Consider the following 10,505-nt stretch of genomic DNA (forward strand, 5'->3'; position numbering starts at 1 on the left):
ACCTAATTACCTCCCATAGGCACATGTCCAAATACTATCACATGAGGAGTTACAATTTAATATATGAATTTTGGGGGGACATAACATTCAGCCTACACAGACCCTATTTTCAAGTAAAGTTACATTCACAGGTAATGGAGGTTAGGGCTTGAACCTATCTTTTTGGGGGGATACAATTCAATCCACAACAATGTGATTAGTATAAACTAAGATTTATTTAAACCACTATGGGCCAGAAGCAGTGGCTCATGCCTGTAATCCCAGCACTTTGGGAGGCTGAGGTGGGTAGACTGATTGAGCCCAGGAGTTCAAGACCAGCCTGGGCAACATAGTAAAACCCCGTCTCTACAAAAAAATAGAAAAATTAGCCAGTCATGGTGGCATGCGCCTATGTTCCCAGCCACTTAGAAGGTTGAGGTGGGAGGATCACTTAAGCCCAGGAGGTTGAGGCTGCAGTGAGCTGTGATCACACCACTGCACTCCAGCCTGGGTGATGCAGTGATACTTTGTCTCAAAAAAAAAAAAAATAGAGAGAGAGAGAGAGACAGAGAAGGCAACCACCATTTATAAAAAGAGAGAGGCAGAGAGAGAAACATAGAAGGCAAGCAACACTTAGTGAAAAAAAAGAAAGAAAGAAAACACACACATACACACACACAAAACACCATGACCTGGCTTTCAGGTATTTAACAGATAAAGATTTTTCAAGGTGATGCCAATGACCTCACTGATAAAAAACAAAGGGAATTATCTGACCTGAACTCAACTTTAAAGATCTTGGGGAATTATAGTATTTCTTGACACAAGGCCAGTCACTTCTGTCAAAGTGAACCTTGGGAACTGTAATTACACTGGCCATTATTTTCTTTACTGAATCAGAGTTTTCAGCAATGGTTCTGAGTTTTAGGAAGTCAGTGTCAACTGGACATGCACACTGACATGTCAAAGATGTCTTATTACCCATAATTTAAAGATCTTATTCACAACAAACATGTTAATACTTGTTAATATTTATTTGAGCAGCAGCCTACTTGTTAATATGAGCAAAAGGCAAGTTAATTTTTAATGTGGCTTCACAATTTTATTTCTTTTTTTTCCCCAGAACTGGAAATTGATTTTTAAATTGAAATCCCTTCCTTGTGAAAATTGTTTACATAGTCTAAGTATCAAAGAAAATTAATTTCCAATACAATACATGATAAGCAAAAGTCCACATGTAGGTCTTTATGTTCATTTATCTGAGAAAGAAGTTTGCAGTTTTCATCCTTTTCTCAAATAAATTTACTATCTCAAAAAGATTGAGAACCACTGCTCTAGAATGTATGCCTAAGTTAGACATATATTAGTACATATGTTAGTTTGACCTAGTTTCCCCCAAGTGAAATGAGAAATAGAATTCAGGTAGAATATTGGTGGTGGCCTATCAGTTTCATTCTTGAGAATTTTATATCACTTCCCATGCCTGTATTATCACTCCTAATCTCTCTGGAAACCCTTCAATTCCATTTACTTCATTGAGAGGAACTTCTTCAGTGTCAGCTGGTATGGACCATAGTTGGCTCTAGATTTGTTTTGGCCAGTCCAACAAACAAACTCCAAGTTAGCTCATCAAACTCACACACAGAAAGCAACATCTCTGGCAAGACTCCACAAAGCTACAAATCTAACATAATCTGAAAGAATGGTTTGGCTTCCTTGGTCAAACACCCAGAAAATCTACGTTCATATCATCACTTTTGGGTAACAGGTTAACAAAACACTTTACCTCTGTACATGAGAATTAACCTTTGGTTAATTTTCTCATTCTGTTTTATTGAAAACTTATTAATAGGTTAATGATGTTACCCAACAATATTGTTTATGGTAAAAATGTTTCCTGATTACCAAATGAATTATAAATGAACTATAAATACTGACTGCGCTAATGGATACTATAACTTTGGGCCTCCCTGAGTACAGTGACTCTTGTAATTGGCATGTCTCTTACAGAAATTCTAGAAGCTATGTCCATGGAGTTGCTATAAGACATATTAGCTCCTGTGGAAGTTTCTAATCCAGATGCATCCCACAGGTGCCCAGTGTTAGTCTCATCTCCTTGCATCTGAGCTGTCAACTTGGAATGGGAAGGCCAAAAAAAAAAAAAAAAAGCCTGGATGCTTGTGTAAAACACTGTGAGTACCACTACCACTGTAGAGGGGTAGGTGCTGCCTACTGGTCAGCTGTGGCTTCTGTCCTATCCTTCTAAATGAATCTGATGCCAAGGGTGATCTGTAGTGGTCTTGAAGGTCTAAAAGTCTAGTTGAATTCAAGAAGAACATTCTGGTTGGCAATGATATACACCCAGCTTCTTTTGGAAACTACTTGAAAATTTATGTCTCTTCCTTCTCTCATCTTCTTATCGTCTAACACAATATGTGTTAATAGTTAACTTTATATGTCAGTATTTAAGTTATAGGATATGAAAGAAGGAGTGTTATCATCTGGGAGCAGAATGAATGCCATTCATGGACCAAAAAAAAGACTATTTTCCTCTTTTGGGAAATGGTTAGCATGTTAATAGTTATGTGATAATAGTGTTATGTAAGGTGAAAGCACAGCTTCATTATTATCAAATTTGGAGAATTAAAGTATGGCTTAAAGAAACATGTATGGTACTAAGTTGACAAGGGGCAGACCATGATGCTTTTATAATGTGTCATCTTGCTTAAAGTGCACCAGTTTTCCTAGAATTATTTATTTTATGTTTACAGTTTGGGTGGGCCAAAAAGGCAATTTTTGGGAGATGCGTAATGTGGAAAGGAAATAGTAGCCATTTGTAGTTCACATATGTTGTTGCTGACTGGTGACTCACTTTGTTGACTCATTTTGTTGCAGCTTGGCCTGCAACTACTCTACCATCCTCTAGATCCTCCTTCAGCTTCTCCAACTCCTGGCCTATGTATGTGTGTTTATGACAAACAGCCCCAGCTTCTGAAGGCTACCCTCACCACCAAGGTCAAAGGCAACAAGAACTAACATGGATTTCAGTCCATTTTCATGAGGTTCAAGTTTGTACTTGTGACTTCCAGCCTGACCTTGACTTCTCCCACTTTACTTCCATCTTCCTTTCTGACTACTCTGCCAACATCAAATTCTAGCATCAGACACAACAGCATTATAAGAGTGCCTAACTAGCTCTCATAATTGTGTAAGTCAATTCTCTTTAACAAATCCATATGTACATGTACACATATTCAATTACTTGTTGTGTGTCTCTGGTTGAACACTGACTGATATATCAGAGATAAAGAAGGTCATTTCATTTTGAAAAAGGAGTCAATCAAGAGGCATAACAGGCTGGGCATGGTAGGCCACACCTGAAATCCCAGCACTTTGGAAGGCCAAGGCAGGCGGATCACCTGAAGTCAGGAGTTTGAGACCAGCCTGGTCAACATGGTGAGACCCCGTCTCTACTAAAAAAAAGAAAATACAAAAATTAGATAGATGTGGTGGCACGCACCTGTAGTCCCAGCTGCACCAGAAGCTGAGGCACAAGAATAGCTTGAACCCAGGAGGTGGAGGTTGCAGTGAGATGAGATCATGCCACTGTGTCACAGGATACTTGGGGTGTTGCTTTGCTGGTCAGAAACCTCTGTGGCCAGTGGTGCCTTTGCCTGAGTTTTGCTTGGGCCCACTGGGATTGTTCCGCCCACTCAGCCTGGCAGGCTGCACTTGGCTAATGCTACCAGCCTGGATCTCACCCCTGCCAAGGGTGAGCCAGGCGTGAAGTAGCAAGGGGTATGTGAGCGAGAGAGTGTGGGGTCTGGCCACTGCACACAGGCACGCTGGCTGCTGCAGCAGGGTGGGCAGCTCCAGGTGCCAGTACAGGCCCTGGCTCACTGCAAGGCTGTGACTGGACTAAGTACACCGCAGTGGTGCCCAGAAGCTTGGAGACTCCAGGAAATGCAAGGCCCCAAAGGGAGTCACAGTCCTGGCTCAGGGAGCTTTCTGGTCTGGGCTCCCCGAAGGGCCACAGCTCTTCTCTCCTCTTTGCCTGCAATGTGGTGAGCAAGGGGCATGTTACAGCTCTGTTTGTGTTACAGCTCTTTCAGCCCCACCATTCAGCAGGTCTCAAGTTCTTGTCCTGCATCTAGAAAGAATGAGGTATGCAGACAAGTGGAGGCTGAGCAAAGTGAAGAGGAGCTTTACTGAGAAGGAGGAGCTTTACTGAGCAACAGAATAGCTCAGAGGAGATCCTGGAGTGGGTAGCTCCTCTCTGCAGGCAGCTTGTCCCATCATCTCTGCAGCTGTCAGCAAAGAGGAAGCCCTGTAGTGGGTAGCTTCTCTCTACAGGTTGGTCCTCCTGTTGTCTCTGCAACTCTCAGCAGAAAAGAGGCCCTGGAGTAGGTAGCTCCTCTCTACTGGCAGGTCTTCTCCCCAAGTCTGGCTGAGTCCAGGGAATTTTATGGGCCTCAGAGAGGAAGAAGTGCATGCTGATTGGTCTATTGGTGGCCATGGGCAGGTCCAAGGAAAAAGCACCACCAGTTCCCCCTCCAGTCAGGGGGACTGGTGGCCTGGCCATTAGGCTTCAGGCCTTCTGGGGACCCGCCCCTTTCTGCCTCAGAACATGTCGCCTCCTACTGCTTTCTATGGTGCCTAGGCTGTTCGTGGGGACAAGCACCTGCAGGCAAATGCCAAACTGCCCTCAGCCTTCCCTCAGCCTCCCTCCTATGTTTGTCAGCACCCAAAGTCTGGAGGGGGCTGAGGCAGCAGCCTATCAGCACTGCCTCAAGTATGCGCACAACTGGCTGGGCCGCAACAGCACCCTGGCTCGGCCCCAACCTTGCTCCTAGATCGGACCAGTCACCAGGAGCAGGGAGAGGCCAGGCAGCAGAAGCAGATACCTCCAAGCCTGCTGAGGTGGGGATGCCTTCCTAGGCCCCTAGAGCGCAGAGATATCCAGGTTGGTCCGCAGCCACAACCTGGGTGGCTACAGCGGCACAAAGGAGGTGGGGGATGCAGGAAGGGCTCATGCCTGCTCCGGTGCTCCTGCCTGCTCCCAGCCTCCAAGAACACGGTCTGTAGCAAAGACTTGGGTGGATGCAGTTGCACCTGGGAGAGCGGGGCTCCTGCCTGCTCCCGGTCTCCAAGAACACAGGGAGGCTCAGCCAGCAGCCATGACTTGGGCAGCTGCAGCTATGCCCAGGGAGCTCCCACCCGCCAACTTGGAAGGAGCTGGGCTCCTGCTTGTCCCCGCTCCCTCTGGCTCTGTGAAGCTCGCAGCATGGGCAGAGCCTCCCGGCTACAGCCAGCATCTTGGCAGTGGCCACTCCAGATGGTCCAGATGGCCCATAGTTGCCATCAACAACACTCCACCCTGGGCAACAGAGTGAGAGGCTCCATCTCAAAATAAGAGAAAAAGGAAAAGGAATAACAATCCTAAACATTTATGCAAATTGTGAGCTTCAAAATACATAAAATTAAAACTGATAGAATCACAAGGAGAATAGACAAAACCACAATTATTGACAGAGAATTCAATACTCATCTTTCAATAATTACTTTTAAAATTAGTAGAAAATCAGCAAAGTATATAGTAAACTTCAATAATACCATTAACCAACTAACAATAATCAAATAGTCAACCCAACAGCAGCAGAATATATTAATATATCTTTCTCAAATGTGCATGGAACATTTATGAAGACAGACCATGTTTTTGGCCATTAACGAGTCTCAATAGATTTTAAAGGATTCAAGTCATATACAGTATGTTCTTTGACTACAATAAAATTAAATTAGAAATAAATATCAGAAAAATCTCTAGAAACCCCCCAAATATTTAGAAACTGAAATAATCCAAGTTCAAAGTATTCTGAACTGAATGAAAATAAAAACACAACACATCAGAATTTGTGAGATGCTGCTAAGGCAGTACTTAGGGGAAAATTTATAGCACCAAATTTCTATAACACAAAATAAGAAATATCACAAATCAGAGACCTCAACTTCCACTTAAAGTAACCAGAAAAAAAAAAAAGCAAATTAAACCCAAAGCAAGGAGAAAAAAGGAAATAATAAGGGACAGAGTGGACATTAGTAGACCAGAAAATGAAAGACAATTTTTAAATAAATGAAAAGCTGGTTCTCTGTAAAGATAAAAATGACAGAGCTCTGGCCTATCCCACAAGGGGAAATGGGAGAAGATACAAATTACTAATAGCAAGAATGAAAGAGTTAACATCACTGCAGATTCAACAGATACAAAAATGACAAAGTAATATTATAAACAACTTTATGCCAACTTATACAAAATTGGCTGATTCTTTAAATGATACAAAATACTAAAGCTTACCCTGGAAGAAATATATAACCTGAATAGCACCATATCTATTAAAGAAACTGAATTTGTAATTTAAAACCTTCCCACTAAAAAACTCTAGGTCCAGATAGGTTCACTGTGAATTCTGCCAAATATTTAAGGAAGAAATAATACCAATTCTGTACAAACTCTTCAACAATACCAAAGACAATGGGATGCTTTTTGAATCATTCTTTGAGGCCCATGTTACCCTGACCCCAAAACTAGACAACGACATTACAAGAAAACTATAGGCCAATATTCTTCATGAAAAATCCAACAATATATAAAAAAGATAATACATCACAGTGAAGCAGGGTTTTTTACAGCAATGCAGGTTTGGTTTAATGTTCAAAAATCGATCATTGTATATCACCATATTAACAAACTATCTTCTCAAAAGATACAGAAAAGGCAATTGACAAAATCCATCCTACAATCCTGATATAAATTCTCACCAAACTAGAATTAGAAAAAAACTTCCTCAGTCTGATAAAGAGTATCAATCAAAAAAACCACAGCTAACATCATGCTTAACAGAGAAAGACAGGATGCTTAAGATTAAAAAAAAAAAGACAAAGATCTTCACTTAAGATTGGAAAAAAGACAAATATTTCCACTTTCTTCATTTCTACCAAACATTGATATACATAAAGATCAATTTTACTTCTTCTTTTCCAATCTGAATGCCTTTCTCCACCTCCCTTTGCCTGCCTTACTGCGCTGAAAATAAGAAAGGCATCCAGATTGGAAAGGAAGGAGTAAAACTGATCTCGTATGTAGAATATCTGACAGAATCTACAAAAAAAGCTACTAGAACTAATAAATGAATTTAACAAAGTTGCAAGATACAAGATTAATATACAAAAATCAATTGTATTTCTCTATATTACCAACAAACAATCTGAAATTAAAGGAAAAATACAATAGCATCAAAATATATTAAATACTTAGGAATAGATCTGTCAAAAGTTATGAAAGATCTGTAAAATATTAAAAAGAACTACAAAATATTGGTGAGAGATATTAAGGAAGACCTAAATAAATTGAGAAAAATATTGTGTTCATGGATCAGATGACCCAATATTATTTTAACATGTCAGTTCTCCCCATATTGATCTACAGATTCAATCCAATCCCAATCAAAATCTCAGATAGCTTCTTTGTAGAAGTGACAAACTGATTCAAAAATTGATATGGAAATGCAATGGACTTAGAATAACCAAAACAAAAAAATTAGAGGTCTCACACTACCTGATTTCAAGCCTTATTATAAAGCTAGAGTAATTAAGTGTGGTGTTGGACTAAAGAGACAAGTAGATCAATGAAAAAATAGAGAGGCCAGAAATAGACCCACACACATATGGATAACTGATTTTACAAAGCTTAAAGGAAACTCAGAGGAGAAAGAAATGGTACAGAACAACTGAATATCCACATACCAAAAAAAAAAAAATTAACTTTACCCTAAATCTCAGAGTTGTATGGGTACAAACAAATTAATTCCAGATGGATCAGAGACCAAAATGTAAAACCTAAAAATCCTGGAGGAAATCTTGGTGACCTCATTTTAGGCAAAGATTTCCCAAATATCATACAAAAAAGCATGATCCATAAAAGAGCCAATTGATAAACTGTGCTTCATCAAAACTTAAAACTGATGCTATTCAAAAAATATTAACAGAAAGAAAACTGAAGGCACAATATATTTGCAAAGCATATATCTTCTTCTTCTTTTTTTTTGCAACAGGGTCCTGCTTTGTTGCCCAGGCTGGAGTACCGTGGCATGATCACCACCCACTGCAAGCTCCACCTTCCAGGCTCAAGCAATCCTCCCACCTCAGCCTCCCAAGCAGCTGGGACCACAGGCACACACCACCACATCCGACAATTTTTTGTATTCTGGGTGGACAAAGGGTGTCGCCACGTTGCCCAGGCTGGTCTCCAGCTCCTGGACTCAAGCAATCCACCCACCTCGGCCTACCAAAGTGCAGGAATTACAGGCTTGGGCCATGGCACCTGGCCACAAAGCATGTATTTGACAAAAGACTGGTGTCCAGAATGGACGAAAGATTTGTACAGATACTTCACCAAAGAATATATACAGATGGCATATAATAAGCACATTACAAAATGCTAAATATTATTAGTCAGTATGGAAATGCAACTTGAAACCACAGTGAGATACACAGTGAGTTGGTAAGGATGTGGAGGAACAGGAACTCTCATGTATGCATGTTAGGAATGCAAAATGATACAGCCACTCTGAAAAGCAGTGTGGCAGTTTTTTTAAACATTAAATGTACATCTACCATGAGAGAGGGGGAGAAAAGTATATGTCCATATAAAGACGTGTGTACATGAATGTTCTCAGTTTTATTTGTAACAGTAAAACCTGGAATAACCCAAATGCCCATGAACTGGTGATTGGATAAACAAACTGTGGTATATACATACAATGGAATATTATTTAGCAACAAAAATTAACTATTGATACACACAGCAATAGCGATAAATCTCAAAATAAATGCTTAGTAAAACAACTCTGACAAAAAAAAAAAAGGACATTCTGTATGATTCCATTCAAATAAATATCTAGAAAACCCAAACTAATCTCTAGTAACAGCTGACCAGTGGAGGGGGCATTGGGAGAGAGGCATTACCAACGGGCAGGAGGAAACTTTTGGGGTTTAGATGTGTTTATTATTTTGATTGCAGTGATAGTTCGACAGCTGTATTCATTTAACAAACCTTATCAAATTATATCCTTTAAATATTTGCTGTTTATTTTATGTCAGTTATACCTCAGTAAAGCTGTTTTGTTTTGTTTTGTTTTGTTTTGAGACAGAGTCTCACTTTGTCACCCAGGCTGGAGTGCAGTGGCGCAATCTTGGCTCACTGCAACCTCCGCCTCCTGGGTTCATGGGTTCAAGCGATTCTCCTGACTGGGCCTCCCAAGTAGCTGGGATTAAGGGCGCGCACCACCATGCCCAGCTAATTTTTGTATTTTTAGTAGAGACAGGGTTTCACCATGTTGGCCAGGCTGGTCTCCAACTCCTGACCTCAGGTGATCCACCTGCCTCAACCTCCCAAAGTTTTAAGATTACAGGCCTAAGCTGCGCCCGGCCAAAAATAAAGCTGTTTTTTAAGAACTATCTGCACTCCCCACTTGGGAGGGCTGGACTCAAATTCCCACATCTCTTTCCTCTTACGGTTATATTAAGGTCTTAGTCATACATCCCTAAATTTCATATATCCCAACAGGGACTTCGGCTGGGACAGGAAGCCCTCTTCCTCCACCTCTACTACCACTTAGCCACCCACCATTTTCTCAAACCTCTTCCTTTCCCCACCGGACAGCTTGAACCAAGTCACATGTCTCATTGGTTTCAAACCAGAAATGAGGTCCCAACTCCTCATTTCCCAAGATACTTCCATGAACACAGCAATATCCTTTCCTACCCTGATTACCCCGCACCCTCCATTTCGGGTCCTTCTCACCCTGATCAGTGAGAATTGTTCTAGCAAGCAAACCTTAAATAGACCTCGTACCCTTTCTAGATTGCAACGTAGATAAAAATCCAACTTTCCGTTAATTCAGGGATTAATTACTGAGCATCACTTATTTCTTGGGCAGTGGTTCTCAAAATGTGGTCCCAGGACCAACAGCTTCAGGATCACCTGAGAACCTGGGCTGCCACAGCCCCCTCCCCCACTACTAAATCAGCAACTCCGGACTTGCGGGGCAGAAGTCAGTATTTTAACAAGGCCTCCAGGTGATTCTGATGCGCGCTACTCTTCTGGGGGTGTCAAAAACCAGAGAGGACAGGAAGAAAGTTAGAATTAAAGCATACCTACGAATCAGATAAGCGATAGGGGGAGGGGTGGTTATTTAAAAAACGATAACTAATTAAGAACTTGTATGTAGTAAGAAAACCTACCCTGCCCCAGAGAGCTTTCCCGAAAGATAATGGATTCCGACATTCACCTCAAGAACCGGCAGACAGAGCAGCAAAGGATCCGTCACTGGCCAAGCAGGTCCCTGGCTAAGGCACTGCTAGCGACAGCTCGCGGCCGTTCGGGGGTTAATTCTCGGCACCCCCTCCCTCACCTGGTGCCCCACCCCCACCCTGCGCCTGCGCGGTGAAGCGCCATAGAGCTGAGC

General features: G+C 41.6%; 1 protein-coding gene across 8 annotated transcripts in view; it reads right to left on the bottom strand.

The window, feature by feature from the left end:
- Positions 1–10,470, bottom strand: part of ZSCAN30 (zinc finger and SCAN domain containing 30) — a 41,016-nt gene extending 30,546 nt beyond the window's left edge. For 4 of the 8 annotated variants that reach the window (XM_063716993.1, XM_063716992.1, XM_063716990.1 and 1 more), the window contains exon 1: positions 10,329–10,469. The gene's annotated coding sequence lies outside the window, so the exon portion shown is untranslated. Of the gene's footprint in view, positions 1–10,281 lie in introns of all 8 variants that reach the window. The other 4 variants (XM_063716991.1, XM_063716989.1, XM_024236194.3 and 1 more) reach the window with 3 other exon arrangements.
- Between the last annotated feature and the right edge of the window lie 35 nt (positions 10,471–10,505).

Source organism: Pongo abelii, chromosome 17, assembly GCF_028885655.2.
Source record: "Pongo abelii isolate AG06213 chromosome 17, NHGRI_mPonAbe1-v2.0_pri, whole genome shotgun sequence".
In the NCBI taxonomy this organism is placed as follows: Eukaryota; Metazoa; Chordata; class Mammalia; order Primates; family Hominidae; genus Pongo; species Pongo abelii.